We start from the raw sequence: 16,240 nt of genomic DNA, 5'->3' as shown, positions 1-16,240 counted from the left end.
CGAGGATGCTAGTGAGTTAAACGCTTTTAGGAATTGTGGGAATGTTGCATCCAAATAGGATTTATAGTAGTCAACAGTCAAGCCGTCTGGGCCAGGACTTTTGCCTGTGTTTAGCTGTTTTAGGGCCTCAGAGGTTTCTTCCATAGAGATTTGTCTGTCTAGTGCCTCTGCTTCCGAAGGTGTGATAGGATTGGGGCTGTATTGATTGAGGAAGTTGGTGATCATCTCTTTCTGTCTGTAACACCTTCAGGTGTGTCAGGGGCAGGTAAGTTGTATAATTTCATGTAGAATCATTTGAACTGATCCGCAATGCCTTCTGATGTGGCAATCATGTTACCTGAGGTGTCAGTGATAAAGTGTATTGTTGATGCCGCTTTTTTAGTTTGGAGGGCTCTTGCGAGTAATTTCCCAGGCTTGTTGCCAAATTCATAAAATAACCGCCGTGTCTGAAGAGTATTTGCGTCTTATTTTTTTCCCAATTCCTCAAGTAGGGTTTCCCTGGCTTGTAATAGTTCAGTTAGTACGTGTGCCACCAACTAATGCTTATGTTTTTTTTCGAGAGAGTGAATGCGTTCTGATAATTCTGCAATCGTGCTTGTCTGATTTTCTTCTGCTTTATGGCTAGAGAGATAAGTTCCCCTCTGATGACACATTTATGTGCGGCCCAGAGCAACATTGGGGTTATCTCCGCGGACTCATTCTCTTGAAAATATTTGGATAATCGTGAGTTAAGCAATTGCACAGCTTCAGGGTCACTCAAGAGGGTATTGTCAAGTCTCCAGATTGCTGGTTGTTTGGGCCCTTTCAGGAAGGCTGTAGTCATTGTGATGGGATTGTGATCTGAGAGAAGCATAGGTTCTACATTCGAGCTTAGGAGGGATGTTAAATCTGCTTGCCTGATGAAGAAATAGTTGAGCCTAGTGTACTTACTGTGTGGTGGGGAGAAAAAGTCTTTGGTGTTGGGGTGCAATGTGCGCCAGGCATTGTGCAAGGTTAAAATCCTCAGTTGTGTTTTGATTGCTCGAAGAGCTCTGTATGTTAGTGTTGAGGAGCTCGATGAGGTGTCTTGGGAGTGGTAAGGGCCAGGTTGAAATCTCCCCCTACTATAAGCATCCCTGCATGGAATGAGGTGAGGATCTTTAGGTTTTACGGAAAAACGTCACTTGTTACTTATTAGGGGCATATAGATTCACTAGCATGATGGGTTTGTTGTATAGTGTTCCCTTCAGAAATATAAATCGGCCATGGGCATCTGTCATGGTGTCCAAAATCTGAATAGGGCAGTTTTTGGATATTATCTTCCTGGCACATTTTAGGTTTTTAACTGAAGTAACTGCGAGGTAGTCCTTAATAGCGTGGAGAGTTTATTTACGCCCTCTATGAAAGTTCCTGCCTCTGGCCCTGCTGGGAGAGGGGGCCCGCAGACGTAGAAATGCAGGAATGCAGAACTATAGTCATCAGCAAAACTCTTAGTTATCTGTAATGGGGTATCACCTAACGGCAGAGATTCCAGCAAAATAAAATGGGGCTGCATGAGGGTTCGTAGTTATCAGCAGGTTTAGTCTATGTGAGGTAGAGATACTTGTAACAGTGTGGGTAGCATCGGGTCATCTGAGACAGTTACAGGGCTGCAGGCTAAGGAGTGTAAACCAAACAAAGAAACAAAAAAAGAACGTTGGTAAAACATATCTGTACCGAGGCGCGCTTGCCGCAGCCAACAATGACAAATGTCTCATCTACTTCAATTGTCACGCCGGGCCCTTCGCGGATGTGGTGACTCGGTTGGGCTGGAGCTGTGTTGGGAGCCTCTGGTTACTTCTTGAGGTCTGCTACCAGATGGAGAGTCATCTGCGGAACCGGGTTTCTTGGGCATCCATGGGTTCTTCACGACGCGTGTCTTGTCTTGAGGGGGATTGGTGGAATTCAGCATACCAATTAAGGACGTCTATCACCTGGGATACTCAGGGTGTTGCAAAAGAGGTGAAGATCCTCTGAAACCTTTAGTAGCGCCGTGTGGCCTTGCGTGGATGTGGAGAGACAGACAGGAAACTTCCACCTGTAGTGTATACCCTTGGAGTGCAGGGTGTCTAGCAGGGGTTTCTTATCTCTTCGATGCTGTAAGGTGATGCTGGAGAGATGCTGGTAAATATGTGTATCTGCGCCCCCATGAGAAAGCTGTATTCTATTCCTATCTTTCCTGAGTATCTCTTCTTTTAGCTTATAGTCCACTAGGCAGCAGATTATATTCTCTGGGGGGATCTGTTTCTCTCCCTTTCGGCTGTGAGCTGCTCCGTGTCCATGGATTTCGGCAGGCTGTGGTTTCTCAAATTGTGGCATCTGCCTCTATTCTCTAAATCCTTCATATGGCGTTGGAGGTCTCTCAGCTGTAGGGTTTGGGAATCTACCTTGTGGGTCACTCGGCAGGGGAACCGTGTCATGCTGTGCCGCCATTTTCTCCACCTAATGGACCCTGTCAGCAATGGCGTGTATATCCAGGCGCAAGTCGGATATAGCACCTGACAGTGTGTCCTTAATGTCGGCTGCAATGGTGTGTAAGTCCTGAAAGCTGGGATGTTGTTGTGGGTGATCGCTGTTCTCCCTCATCACCATCGTAGTGTGTGAGAGCTGTATTCCAGTCAGCGCCAGAGCTGCAGCTTGTGACTGACCGTGGCAGGAAGCCGCCATATTGCTCCCCTGGGTCCGGAATATCTCTGGTATGTTCTGGCTCAATCCCCCTTTTTGTTCGCAGGGAGAGCGTGAGCGGGTAGTGGAGGAGTTCCGGGATGCCGTTCCCATATTTGTATGGTGATCTGCGGTGAAGTGTACCTCCTGTGTGGCTCTAAAGACCTGCGGCAGCAGGAGCTTTGGTCTCAAGCGGCCATCTTCCAGCGAGGTCAAACCACGCCCCTGGCTTTACAGCATATGTTATGTAGCATTGCAGTTTGTCCAGATGCCGGTAGAGTAGCATACACTGGCTACTGCTCTGCTGTATAATGCTAAATTCAGGAACCCATTCAGTGAACATGGGCAAATTAAAACCCTCCAAGAGTCCCAGGGGATTGCTGCATCCAACACTGAAGCCTGTCAACTCCTTGCTGACAGGGATTTTTTGCAGAATCAGGCACTGGAGGGGACATGCTGGGACTCCAAGATGGTGCCAGCAAAAGAGCTCCTTCCTGCTCTCAAGGGTGCAGCCACATCTCCCTGCATGATGCTCCAGGATCTGTCCCCTGCAACAACAACATCCTGCTGTTTTTTTGAAGGCAAACCACCTGGTAGGTGACCCAGCTCCTGCAGGGAAACTGGCAGCCCTGACTCATACCAGACATGATCAGGAGGCTCCCATACAACTGCTTGCTGTGCCTTGGCTGATATGCTCTCGCTCCCACTGTGTATGCGGGATTATGGCCAGTCAGGGTGATGGCAGCTGTATAGGAGTCACCACCATGACTTTCCATAACCCCAGACACACAGTGGGAGCGAGAGCATATCAGTTAAGCCTCCCCTGCAGGCTCTGTCATCACCACCATGACTGGCCATGTAACAAAATGTCCCACACTCCGCTGGAGTGCTTTCATCATATACCGCTTCCTCTCAGTCTGAATATAGATATCAGATATTCCAAACCGCTCAAGACAATACTCATTTGGTTGTTGAACATGGACTGTTTATTAATACAGTCTTATATACATTTGAAGAGGAGGTTCCCCCCTCCTGCTCGTACTACTCTAACAATACACCTGTAACCAGAAACATAATTAAAGCGAAGTTCCACCAACATATTAAAGAAAAAATTCTAAAGCCATCTGTTAAGATGATCTTAATGCAATGCTGCAATCGCTATTCTTACTAATAGTGCCGCTATATTTGTTATTAATTTTTTTAAAACTAACCTTATATTTCCCTGTCTTGCACGGTTCCATGTTGCTTGTGGGCATACGAAGCCCATGTTAGGGAAATTCGGCTGTACGCAGAGCACACAGCCAAATCTCCTGTTTCCAATCATAATAACAATTTTGTCTAATGATATAAATGAATCTCACCTTTTGATCATGTATCTCTCCTTCTGATGTAGACCCTCCTCTGGTGTGTGTGTGTGTCTCATGCTCACAAATAATCACATCCTCCTGCTTCCGGTTCCAAAAACACACTGCCAGCCAGCCTCAGCTGTCTGCGTGAGCCACTTTATTAGCATATCAATAGGAGGTCCCAAAGACTCGAGGGCTCGGCCTCCAACAGCCAAACACACCTCTTACAAAGCTTGTACCTCACAGGATATGACCTCACAGGATGTAAGTGACCATATAAGGATTTAACAACAGAACACAAAACAACCAATTACTACAGGACATGATACAATATACTAAATGACGATGACTAAAGTTCCTTGTGGATGGGATATTATCTGCAGGTGTACGTCATGGCACCCCAAACATGTTGATCAGGCATACCAGGGGTGACAAGAACAAACCACCGCTAAACCGATAATGTCTTTGCAGAGTGAACGCATCCCCACCAGACGATCGTTCTGTGCATTGCACAGGGGCCCTTTGCTGGCGGACATGCCCTCTCTCCGCAAACACTTCTCTCCAAACACCAGGAAGTTTTCTACTACCTAACAGGTCTCAGCCAGCGTCGGTCTGCCCCAGTCAGCTCTTTAGAGTGGGCTGTGATTGAACACACACTGGAAGACTTATGACAATACATTAATATAAGATTTTCCACAACAGTCCCTCCTCTTGTCATATGATCCCATGTGTCCCTCGATGAATCCTGATCTTCTTCTTAGTCCATAAAAAGTAAAACACGGCTTGACATGTAGACTCTGTTGGGGATGACGTGGTGAGCTGTAGTAGTCGCCGGTCGGTCTGGGATCCTCTGTATCTTGTACGTGGGTCGGGCTTCGGGGCATCTCATCAGGGAAGAAGTGGTCATCTGCTAAGGCTCTGGTCACGCGTCCAATCAGGCAACAGGAGCACCTCATCATGGCATATAGAAGGAATAGGAACAAAAACAACATGAGTATATATACCCCTACTTCCTTCACTATGATCCGCTGCAAGATAAAAAAATCCCCAATGATTCCCAAACCCTTAGAAGGATTCCAACCTTCACTATCTATAGCTCTGGCTTTGCCTTGCAGGGATATAAACCTTATCCATATGGGCCTGAACTTTGTCACTACTATCCCTGATCCAGATATAACAATCTTTAATTCCCAGAAACCCTTGGACTGTGGGAACTTCCTTGTAGCTTCAACCGTTACATGAAACATCCCATCCTCAATGGATGAGAAATTGTTCAAGCGTTTCATAGGCTCAAGCCCCCACCGTGTACAAGCAATTCCCTTCCAGCTGTCCCTGCCATTCTTACCTTCTCTCGCGCCATCAGATCCTCGCGATCGTCCGCGACATAAGATGCTGGGACAAGTTTCACCAGCACACATGAACCTCTTGCCTTACGGGAAATTACCTTATAAGCTGTAGATCCGCATTAATACCAAACTACAGTTGAAGCACTCTTGTGGGCTACCTAGTTATCCCAATACCAAAGCTGGCAAGAACCAGAGCTATTGTTAAAATTATAATTAATTTTACCCTCTAGAAATGTTTTGTTAAGTTCTTTCGACAGGTGTCTGTTTGGATTTTACCAGTCTGTCAAAACTCCTCACACCAATATGAACGTCACATATAGCATGTACCGCCGTCATCGCTGGGGCAATAGTAGGCCCTACCATGTGTCCTGTTCTCTTTCTTAGCTAGTTGGGATGCTTTTCATCGTTACCCTTGCCAAAATTTATTAAACAAAAAAATATAAACTAACGAAGATACTCCTCTACTCTTTGTGGTTGATCCACTTCTTGCAGTGGCTGGCGTGGTCTCATCCCTCAAGTTTCTTTACAATGGCCCAGTCACCTGGTTGGAAAGAATGTAAACTGGTTATTGTGTCAGGGTCCAGGATGGACTTGTGAACCCTGTGGTGGATCTTTTGAAGTTCATGTTACAGTGATTGCACCCACCCCATCAGCTGAGAATGTAGGTGACAGCTAATGAGGAAAGTACAACTCTGGTTTTGGTTGACCTTCAAACAAACCTCATATGACAATAACCCAGACATCGGGACTGTGGTCACTGCATAACCTGTGCATGGCTTACCATCTGGGGTGTAATACCTGGAACCAGTGACAAAAAGGTTCTTAGCATCTGGGATAGGAGCCTCTTTCACCAGACTGCTGCTTGCTGATTCAAATTCCATCAAAGGAAGACAGTCTTGGCACAAACTTGGTTAGAATTAGAGCGGTTAGTATTGTTGGTTTGAAAATGTGTCATTCTCACCACTCTCATCCCCCCCTTTTCTTCCCTCCTCATTACAAACTGGAGGAAGACATGCAGGGTTTAGAATGGTGCAGAATAAAACAGTGAAATAGCCTATGATACTTTAACCTTCCTTTACACCTGTACACACACTTCCAGAAACTCTTTGGACCTGAAAAGATACTTATAAACAAAAGTTATTACTCTATCCTTCAAAGAATGGTAAACAATACAACATTCATGTACATTGGTAAATTGTCACTGACATTCCACAAAACTGATAATAACTAAACCCTCTGTAAATCTTACTTTCACGTTTTTTTTTTTTTTTCCTAAAATACAACAGCCGCGACTCGCAAGAGGGCTGTCACGGGAGGTTCAAACATCTTGTTACCACATACAAACAATGAGACAAAGACAAACATTTAAATACAAATGTGGGGGAGATATTTCATAGTTCCCAAAAACGAAAAATGAAAAAAATAAAAACGACCAGATGGAATGCTGCCTTCACTCTTTTAGCGATAAAAAAAAGAATACAATTTGAAAAGCACGAGAGCATTTCGAAATCTTTGCATGGACCAGCCACACAAAGTTCAAAAACAGGCCTGTATATTTTTAATCACACAAACGTGTACTACGCATCCATCAACTCACTCAACATTACAGATTTATGAAGCCACAGCCGCGCTACATCAACTCCAGAGGGATACCCAAAATAGTATCCTTGGACCACCTATGTCAATCTTTCTGGGGTTTAATGGCCTTTTCCTCAGAACTCAGATTTCATGTATTATGTAGCAGTCTGACTGGGGTGCATGGACGACCTATTGCCCATGACGATTCAAATCGCTTTTTTTGGCGAACTCTGCGTCCAGAGAACCCTGCGCTTTATTTTCGGAGCGATTATGGTTTGCACCTTTATCACCATAATCGACCCCCGCATTCCGATTATTATACACGGCCTGAGCGGGGCTGTTAGCGTACTACTCCTCACGTTTATGCTAATACAATCGCGAACTGGAATTCCGACTATTATACACGGCCCGACCAGTCTCACGATATACAGCCCTCTAAACGTGTTTGTCCGACAACTACAAAAACACCATGAAATCCTCCACTATTCAAAACAATCTTATGGCTTCTCTCTGTACCTCGATATTACGACAATAACTTGGATGCCTCCTGTTTGCTGCTACCCAAAACTCTATTACAGTATAAACCTTCTTTTAATTTAAAAATAAAAATGATTTCGCCCTTCCAAACACAAGTCAAAAGACCCCAAGCCCCTCCCACCAACTTCCTGTTGCACACCTGAGTAGGAAGAGGGAGGGGGAGGGGAAGCCTCAAATAGCTTCATATTTTTTCTATCAAGACATTAGAAATCTTCACTAGAAACATAAACTTCTTTAAAACAACTGGAATAAAAACCTAAATTATTCTACTGGAAATGGAATTCAGTACAAAACCAGAGATATTTCGCTGGAGACTAAAATCAGCATAAACAAAAAGGCAGTTGCAGCAATCGAAAAACGGGCCACGGCAAAATGGTGAATGAAACCAGGACTACAGAAAAATGGCCGACATTAACAAATGACAAGACACAAAGTTACATAAAACGTCTTAAGCAATACACTCTTGTCGCAAATACAACACAATATTTGACTCAGCGTTAGAACCCCCCCCATGTTATTACCTAGAAACCTGAGACCCCCACAGGGTGTAAACAGCTCCTATTGTGATGTCCCAACAATGCATGGGCACTTGGATATGCGACAGGCATTTCAACTTAAAACCAATATTCAATACAGAAAACGCAATAGTTTCCTTGAAAAGTATGTAAACAGTACAAAAATAGAATTCACAAAATGGTGCCTAGAAGCCAGATTGTAGCTTAAAGCACATGGCTTTGCACGCACAAAGGAATACACAATGGAGCAGCTTCCCCTATAGGAGGCTCACAGGTCTTCAAAATGGCCGCTGATGCACATGGTGACCACAACAAAGGCCAGACCCCAACAAAATGGCGCATTTTCCTGCCAAAACTGACCAAGATGGATAAACATTTTAAAGTTCACACACAAAGGAAAAGAAAATGGCCGACCGTAGTCACATGGCAGACAACAAGAGAACAAAAGGAAGCAGCAGACAAAAAACATTTTCCTGCCAAAACCAAAAATGTCTCCCCAAAAATTACACATTTGAGATACTAAATGAATGCTTAGACAAACATTTAAAAGTGTTAAAGTTGCAAAAAGCACAACCTAGGAACACATGCTATCCAATGTAACAACCAAGCCACATAACCCACAATTACACGGCTGTAACATACCCTCAAACTCAGTTTACATCAGCTTTCACAGGAACGAGAGATACAGACAGTGAATGCTTGCATGTCTGTTCAGAACATTAGAGTTCCCTTCCCCCAGGGCGTAGCCCCTTTCAATACAAAAACAACAATGCCTGCCCCTTCACTAAACTCATGGCATCTTTAAAAACAGGTTCAGCTACTTACAAAACTACTCAGCCACACACACATTGCAGGCTGCAAATAATAATAAATTTCTATTTCTCATATGCATTACAAACTTGTTACACAGCATCAGTCACACGCACCCACACACGCACACAGGCACACACACACGCAGGCCCATACACACGCACACACACACACCAGACATACGATCACACGCAGGCACACACACATGTACACACACACACCAAACATACGATCAAACTTCCAGCATTATTTCAAAAGACGAAAAATGTGTTCTTTTCGCGAAGCAGACCCTCCCCAGCACATCTTAATGATCCGTTTCTGAAGGAGGTTCTGTTCACTCCTACGTTCTGGCTCTCCATTCTGTTAGGGAAATTCGGCTGTACGCAGAGCACACAGCCAAATCTCCTGTTTCCAATCATAATAACAATTTCGTCTAATGATATAAATGCATCTCACCTTTTGATCATATATCTCTCCTTCTGATGTAGACCCTCCTCTGGTGTGTGTGTGTGTGTCTCATGCTCACAAATAATCACATCCTCCTGCTTCCGGTCCAAAAACACACTGCCAGCCAGCCTCAGCTGTCTGCGTGAGCCACTTTATTAGCATATCAATAGGAGGTCCCAAAGACTCGAGGGTTCGGCCTCCAACAGCCAAACACACCTCTTACAAAGCTTGTACCTCACAGGATATGACCTCACAGGATGTAAGTGACCATATAAGGATTTAACAACAAAACACAAAACAACCAATTACTACAGGACATGATACAATATACTAAATGATGATGACTAAAGTTCCTCGTGGATGGGATATTATCTGCAGGTGTACATCATGGCACCCCAAATATGTTGATCAGGCATACCGGGGCGACAAGAACAAACCACCGCTAAACCGATAATGTCTTTGCAGAGTGAACGCATCCCCACCAGACGATTGTTCTGTGCATTGCACAGGGGCCCTTTGCTCGCAGACATGCCCTCTCTCCGCAAACACTTCTCTCCAAACACCAGGAAGTTTTCTACTACCTAACAGGTCTCAGCCAGTGTCGGTCTGCCCCAGTCAGCTCTTTAGAGCGGGCTGTGATTGAACACACACTGGGAGACTTATGATAATACATTAATATAAAATTTTCCACAACACCCACAAGCATAAACTTCCGGGTTTTGGTGCTGCTGAATAACCAGCATGCACCGTCTATTCTCGGGCATGCGCAGTAAGCTCATTTAGCAGCTCAGGAAACTTCTCAGGCTGCCCTCACAGTGGGTGGCAGCGGTGGAAGTGCTGTGATGGCAACCATGATAAGCCTATCAAATACCAGGATTCTAGCCCTCGGCGCTGCCCAGTGACTCCTGGGAAATGATGACACACATCTTCCAGGAGCACTAGCGAACACAGGTGCTGAGGGAAGTGATGTGAGGCACCATAGAGAGGAAGGGGGAAGATTACAGGAGACCCCATAGCAAAAGCCCTGAACAAGTATGTAAAAAAAAAAATTCAAATGTTTTTTCTGATGTTTTTTCCAGTTAATTAATGTAAAGTTAATTTTGTGGGTGGAACTCCACTTTAACATGAGCTAATTTTCTAATCATTTACCCAGACTTGGTGACTCAGAGATATGACCTTTCAGGGTAGACTTGTCGTCTCCTCACTTACAACTTACAATACACATAAGTATAAACACATCCCCCAATAGTGCACCTAGGAGACAAAGGTGTGTTAATGAGCACAATAAACTATTGGGTGAAAGACCTGGGCTTGCCAGGTTTCATTAATCAGCATTCCTTTCACATACATCTGTCCACTGAGTCCCAAGCTGGCAGAGACCATCATGGCCTCCTTAATAATGTCCTTTTGCATTACATAACAGAATATCTTTCAAAATGCTTGTAGCTCCCTCAAATGCCAGGGCCCATAGTCGGTAGGCAAGAGGCTAGCATTCAATCCCCTCTAAAAGCCTCTGTCCCGGGTGAGTCTGTCACAGACCATAACCCCGGACACACAGCGGGAGCTAGAGCATATCAGCCAAGCCTCCCCTGCAGGCTTTATCATCCACCCCCAGACAAGTGTAGGAATGGGGCATCTACACAAAGCTTCCCCCAGAGGCTCTGCAACTTCCACCTCCTGTTTAGCATGGAGTCACAAAACAGCAGTCACTACAGGTGGCTGCAAGTTCAGCCTAAGGAGACCCTTTCCGGGGAGTTATGTCCCAGTGGACAAACACAAGATGGTTAATTTGGGCTAGAAACTGCGCTGGACTGGTTAAATAGTACTTAGTTGATATGAGGTGGTTCTGTGGATGAGTGGTGGTGTCCAACTACCTTTGGAGGTATGAGCTGCTACCTTGCTGGTAAGATAGCAATTCCTCTTTAGCAGGAAAGATGGCTTGAATGGGGAGAGAGGTTAGCATAGTGTTCAGAGTAATGTCGCACTTGATGAGAGAATAACCATTGTTTATTGAAATTAAAGAATGTACAAATCAAGCCAATAGGTTTTGAGGAAATTGCCTCCCCTTTCTTCACGGCTGAGTTTTTTGTGAAAACAGATGTCAGCTTGTATGATGCAGAGGCAGCATCTACATCATACAAACTTGCTTTCATAAGAAAATCAGGTACCTGAAGAAGGGGGAGGTAGTTTGCCTAAAACATGTTGGCTTAAAGCGGAGGTCCGCCCACCATTGCAAAAATTAAAAGCCAGCAGCTGCACATACTACAGCTGCTGACTTTTAATAATCGGACAGTTACCTGTCCTGGAATCAGTACCCACAGCTGAGGCTCCCGGAAGTCGGAACAGGATACCGGTGAAAGACAGGTATCCCTCTCCCCCTCCCCCCCAAAAGGTGCCAAATGTGGCATCTGTGGGGGGAAGGAGTAGAATGAGTGGAAGTTCCACTTTTAGGTGGAACTCCGCTTTAATTTGTACATTCTTTACTTTCAATAAATGTTTGTTATTCTCTCATCGTGTGTAACATTACTCTAGATACTGGGTGTGCCTCTCTCCCCATTCAAACACAAGCTGGGGAACTCCTGGATACTTCTTCTAGGCCCAAGTTGAATTTCTGCAGCTAGCCTCACCACGGCAATTGGTTCCCTTAAAGAAACAGTTTGCCTACATTATGTATGACAGAGCTGTGCTTCTGTATAAAAGGGATTCATCTATGCTGACTAAACTGCATCCCACGGTCCTCATCTCATACATGTCTGCGGCCATGAAACACCACAACCCCAGCCCATCAATCCTGGGAGAGTCGGGCAGACAGGTGTCAGATGAAGCAGACAAAAGGGACTATGCTTCTGGAGAGACTACATTAAACATATCCCGACTAGAAAGGATCTTTGGTTTTTGATTAGTGGGAAGGCTGACCGCAGGTCAACCTGAGTTTGTAGGAGGAGTCGGGCTGTATTTAAGCACGCCCTCTAGCCTCCATTTCCTGTCGACGTTTCTCTTGTGGGCGGTCGATAGGCGTCATTTCCAGGCAACTTGCTGATGTCACTTCCGTGTTTCGGATCTAGATGGAGGTCGTTGCGGCTGCAACAGGCGTTGCTTCTCTCCACTCAGGGTTATAAGTATCGGGTAGGGGCACTACGGGCAGGGGAAGGGCCGCAGCATCTTGGTGTGCCATTGGGGGGGCAGAACAAGGTCCACTCTGCATGGCGTCAGGGGGGAGGGGTGGGTACTGTTGATGGTGTCATCCAACGCACGCTTCCCCACTGTGACTGTCATAGACAGGTATGGAGAGGACCCTGGGTACCCATGTAAGGTTGGAGGTCAGTTGGGGGGGTTTGTGTCATTCTGGAGCCATCTGGCAGCCAGGCTCACCCCCCTTTTTTTTTGGGCAACGGGTGGTTGTGGTGTCCCCTCCTCTGTCACAATGGCCACAATTGGTGGTTCCTGGTACGATGGCCTCATGTTGCTGGTGTGGGGGTCTCTGCTGGACCCTGGCACCTCGGCAGGTATTTTGGCCTCAGAGAGGGCTGATGCGCGTTAGTGGGCATCTGGGGGGAGAAGGGTTGTATCAAGTCCAGCAGTTTTCTTCCGGTGAGAGGTGACCAGTTTTTTCATGTTTTTTTGTTATGCTGGGCGTTTCTTTTGGGCATCGGGGCAGCTAGCTAGCATGGCTCAGGGGGTCACATGTGCACGCACTGCATCTGGACCATCCCCATTCAAGCACACGCCATCTACCACTCCTCCTTGTTTGGTTGTGGTTTCAAAAAAAAATCATATCCTCACACTGTAGGTAGGTTGTTTGTTTTGGTGTTAAGTGGGGAGTCATGCAATCGGCCTCATACGGTCTTGTGGTGGAGATTTTGCTATACATAATCAATCTCACCTGCGCTAACATGCGCCCTTTCAGTATAATACATGTCACTTAACCCATATCTCCCGCATTTCCCCGGTAAATAGACATGACCATGCTTACGTCCTCATCTCAGCACGACTCCCTGCCGAGCAGTGCACTGGCTCTTATATTCACACACACAAAGGAAGTCAAAACCAGGAAGCCCTGGCCCCAACAGCCAATTGCTTCCTCCACAGGATGTGACAACACAGGATATGAGTTTATTCAACAACCAATGACTACCGTTCCTGCTGATGGGAGATTATCTGCAGGTATAAGCCATGGCACCCCAATTATGTTGATCAGGCATACAGGGGTGACACAAGCGCACATCCGCTAAACCGATAATGTCTTTGCAGAGCTAACCCCCTCCAGATGATCGTTCTGTGCATCGCACAGGGGCCCTTCACTGGCGGACATATCCCCACTCTACAAAAACTTCTCTCCAACCTCAAGAAATTTTCCACTACCAAATGGATCTCAACCAGCGTCAGTCTGCCCCAGTCAGCTCTTTAGAGTGTGTTGCGAGAGAACTAACACTGAGAGACACTATGACAATACATATTAATACATATACATACATATACATACATCTGCTTAAAATTTGCACAACAGTCACTCCTCTTGTTATATGCTCACATGTGTCCCTCAATGAATCTTGATCTTCTTCTTACACCTGGAAATGAATCAGTCCTTACAGTCCATATGAGTTCAAAAAAAGGAAAACACGGCTTGACATGTAGACTCTGTTCTTCAGGAGGGATGACTTAGAGGAGGACATGAAGGCCAGTCGGTCTGGGATCCTCTGTGTCTTGTACGTGGGTTAGGCTTCAGGGCATCGTCATCTGCTCGGGCTCTGTTCACTAGTCCAATCAGGCAACAGTAGCACCTCATCATGGCATATAGAAGGAATAGAAACCAAAATAACATGAGTATATACCCCTACTTCCTTCAATTACGATTCGCTGCAAAATAAAAAATTAAATCCCCAAAGATTCCCAGACCCTTAAAAGGACTTCAGCCTACGTATTTCTCCCTGTTTTATACTTAATAAAAAAGTTTGTAAACAAAAAAAAAAGGACTTCAGCCTTCACTAGCTAGGTGAAGTTAATCCAGGGAAAATCCAATTGCCTCTTGGGGGATCAGGAAGGAATTTTTTCCCCTGCTGTAGCAAATTGGAGCATGCTCTGCTGGGGTTTTTTGCCTACCTCTGGATCAACTGTGGGTAAAAAATTGGGTATATTGGATTGTACAATATTTTTTATTTTATTTATTTATTGTTTTTAAGGTTGAACTGGATGGACTTGTGTCTTTTTTCAACCTGACTAACTATGTAACTAGCTATAGCTCTGGCTTTGCCTGGCAACGATCTAAACCTTATCCATATGGGCCTGAACTTTGTCACTAGTATCCCTGATACAGGTATAACAATCTTTTCCTATGAATTCACAGAAACCCCCCTTGAATGCCAACAGATAATCATGGGCCATCTTTTAATAAAAAGGTCTTGATTTGCTGTTATTCTTGTGGGAACTTCCTTGTAGCTTCAACAGTTACATGAAACATCCCATCCTCAATGGATGAGAAATTGTTCAATCGTTTCATAAGCTCAAGTCCCCACCATGTACAAGCAGGAAACCATGCCCAGACCTGGTCGAGGTTGGTGAGCAATTCCCTTCCAGCTGTCCCTGCCATTCTTACCTTCTCTCGCACCATCAGATCCTCACGATTGGCCACGACATAAGATGCTGGGAAGAGTTTCACCCGGATGCATGAACCTTTTGCATTAGGGGGTGTGACAGACCTAGCCAGGACAGAGGCTTTTGGAGGGGACTGAATGCAAGCCTCTTGCCCACCGATCATAAGCCCTGGTATTTTGGGGAATGGTGCTCTCTGTGAGTTGTATGCCTGGGGACCCTGGAGGTGGTATTACTTTGGATTCAGGTCCATGTCCCGCAAGAAACACAGACTCTAGGAACCCTTTATATGCCATATTAGAATAGTGACTGATTCATACTGTTGGGACTCATACTGTTAGATGCTAATGCCATCAAGTTCAGTCACCCGTCTGTTATCTGCTATAATGTGTTTATTGTAAATAAGTTTAGTGTGGGCTTTAAGAGTCTTTTCACATTTAACACAAACGTGTTAATTAACTCTGCTACTGTGTGAAGCTCGGTGACCACAAGTCTGTTCTAAAGGTCATGTCTAAGTCACCTAGGCTGGATAAAGGATTAGATAATTGGCTCATGTTGATTAGGTTAGGTTTTAGTCATCCTCGGTGGAGACTCAGAGTAGACCCAACCATGTGTCCTGTTCGCTTTCTTAGCTAGTTGGAAAATACACTTTAAAAATATAAATAAACAAAGATACTCCTCATCCTTTGATGTAGTTGAGCAGCTTCTTGCAGTGGCTGGCGTGGATCCAGTTGTCTTGTCCATCAAGCTTCTTTACAATGACCCAGTCACCTGGTTGGAAAGAATGTAAACCGGTTATTGTGTCAGGGTCCATGAGGGACTTGTGAACCCTGTGGTGGACCTTTTGAAGTTCATGTACTGCACCCACCCCATCAGCTAAGAATCTAGACAGCTGCTGAGGAAAGTACAACTCCGTTTTTGGCTGACCTCCAAACAAACCTAACTCAATGACTGTGGTCACTGCATGGCTTACCATCTGGGGTGTAATACCTGGAACCATTGACAAAAAGGTTCATAGCATCTGGGTTGGGAGGCTCCTTCACCGGACTGCTGCTTGCTGATTCAACTTCCATCAAAGAAAGACAGTCGTGGAGCCTGTCGTTCCTACTAGGTCACAAACTTAGAATTAGAAAGGTTAGCATTATTGGTTTGAAAATTGTCATTCTCACTACTATGAGCCCCCCCTTTTCCTACTCATTACAAACTGGAGGAAGACACGCAGGGTTTAGTATGGTGCAGAAAAAAAACAATGAAACTGTGAAATAGCCTATGATACTTTTACCTTCTTAGGCGTGTGTATTTATGCATGTGTACAGCTATCTACATACACCTGCTTTCTATGTACATACACTTTCAGAAACTCCTTGGACCTGAAAAGATACTTATAAAC

The sequence above is a fragment of the Aquarana catesbeiana genome, linkage group LG11 (genome assembly GCF_042186555.1).
Source record: "Aquarana catesbeiana isolate 2022-GZ linkage group LG11, ASM4218655v1, whole genome shotgun sequence".
In the NCBI taxonomy this organism is placed as follows: Eukaryota; Metazoa; Chordata; class Amphibia; order Anura; family Ranidae; genus Aquarana; species Aquarana catesbeiana.
The sequence above is the reverse complement of the archived record's forward strand: the minus strand, read 5'-3'. Positions refer to the sequence as shown.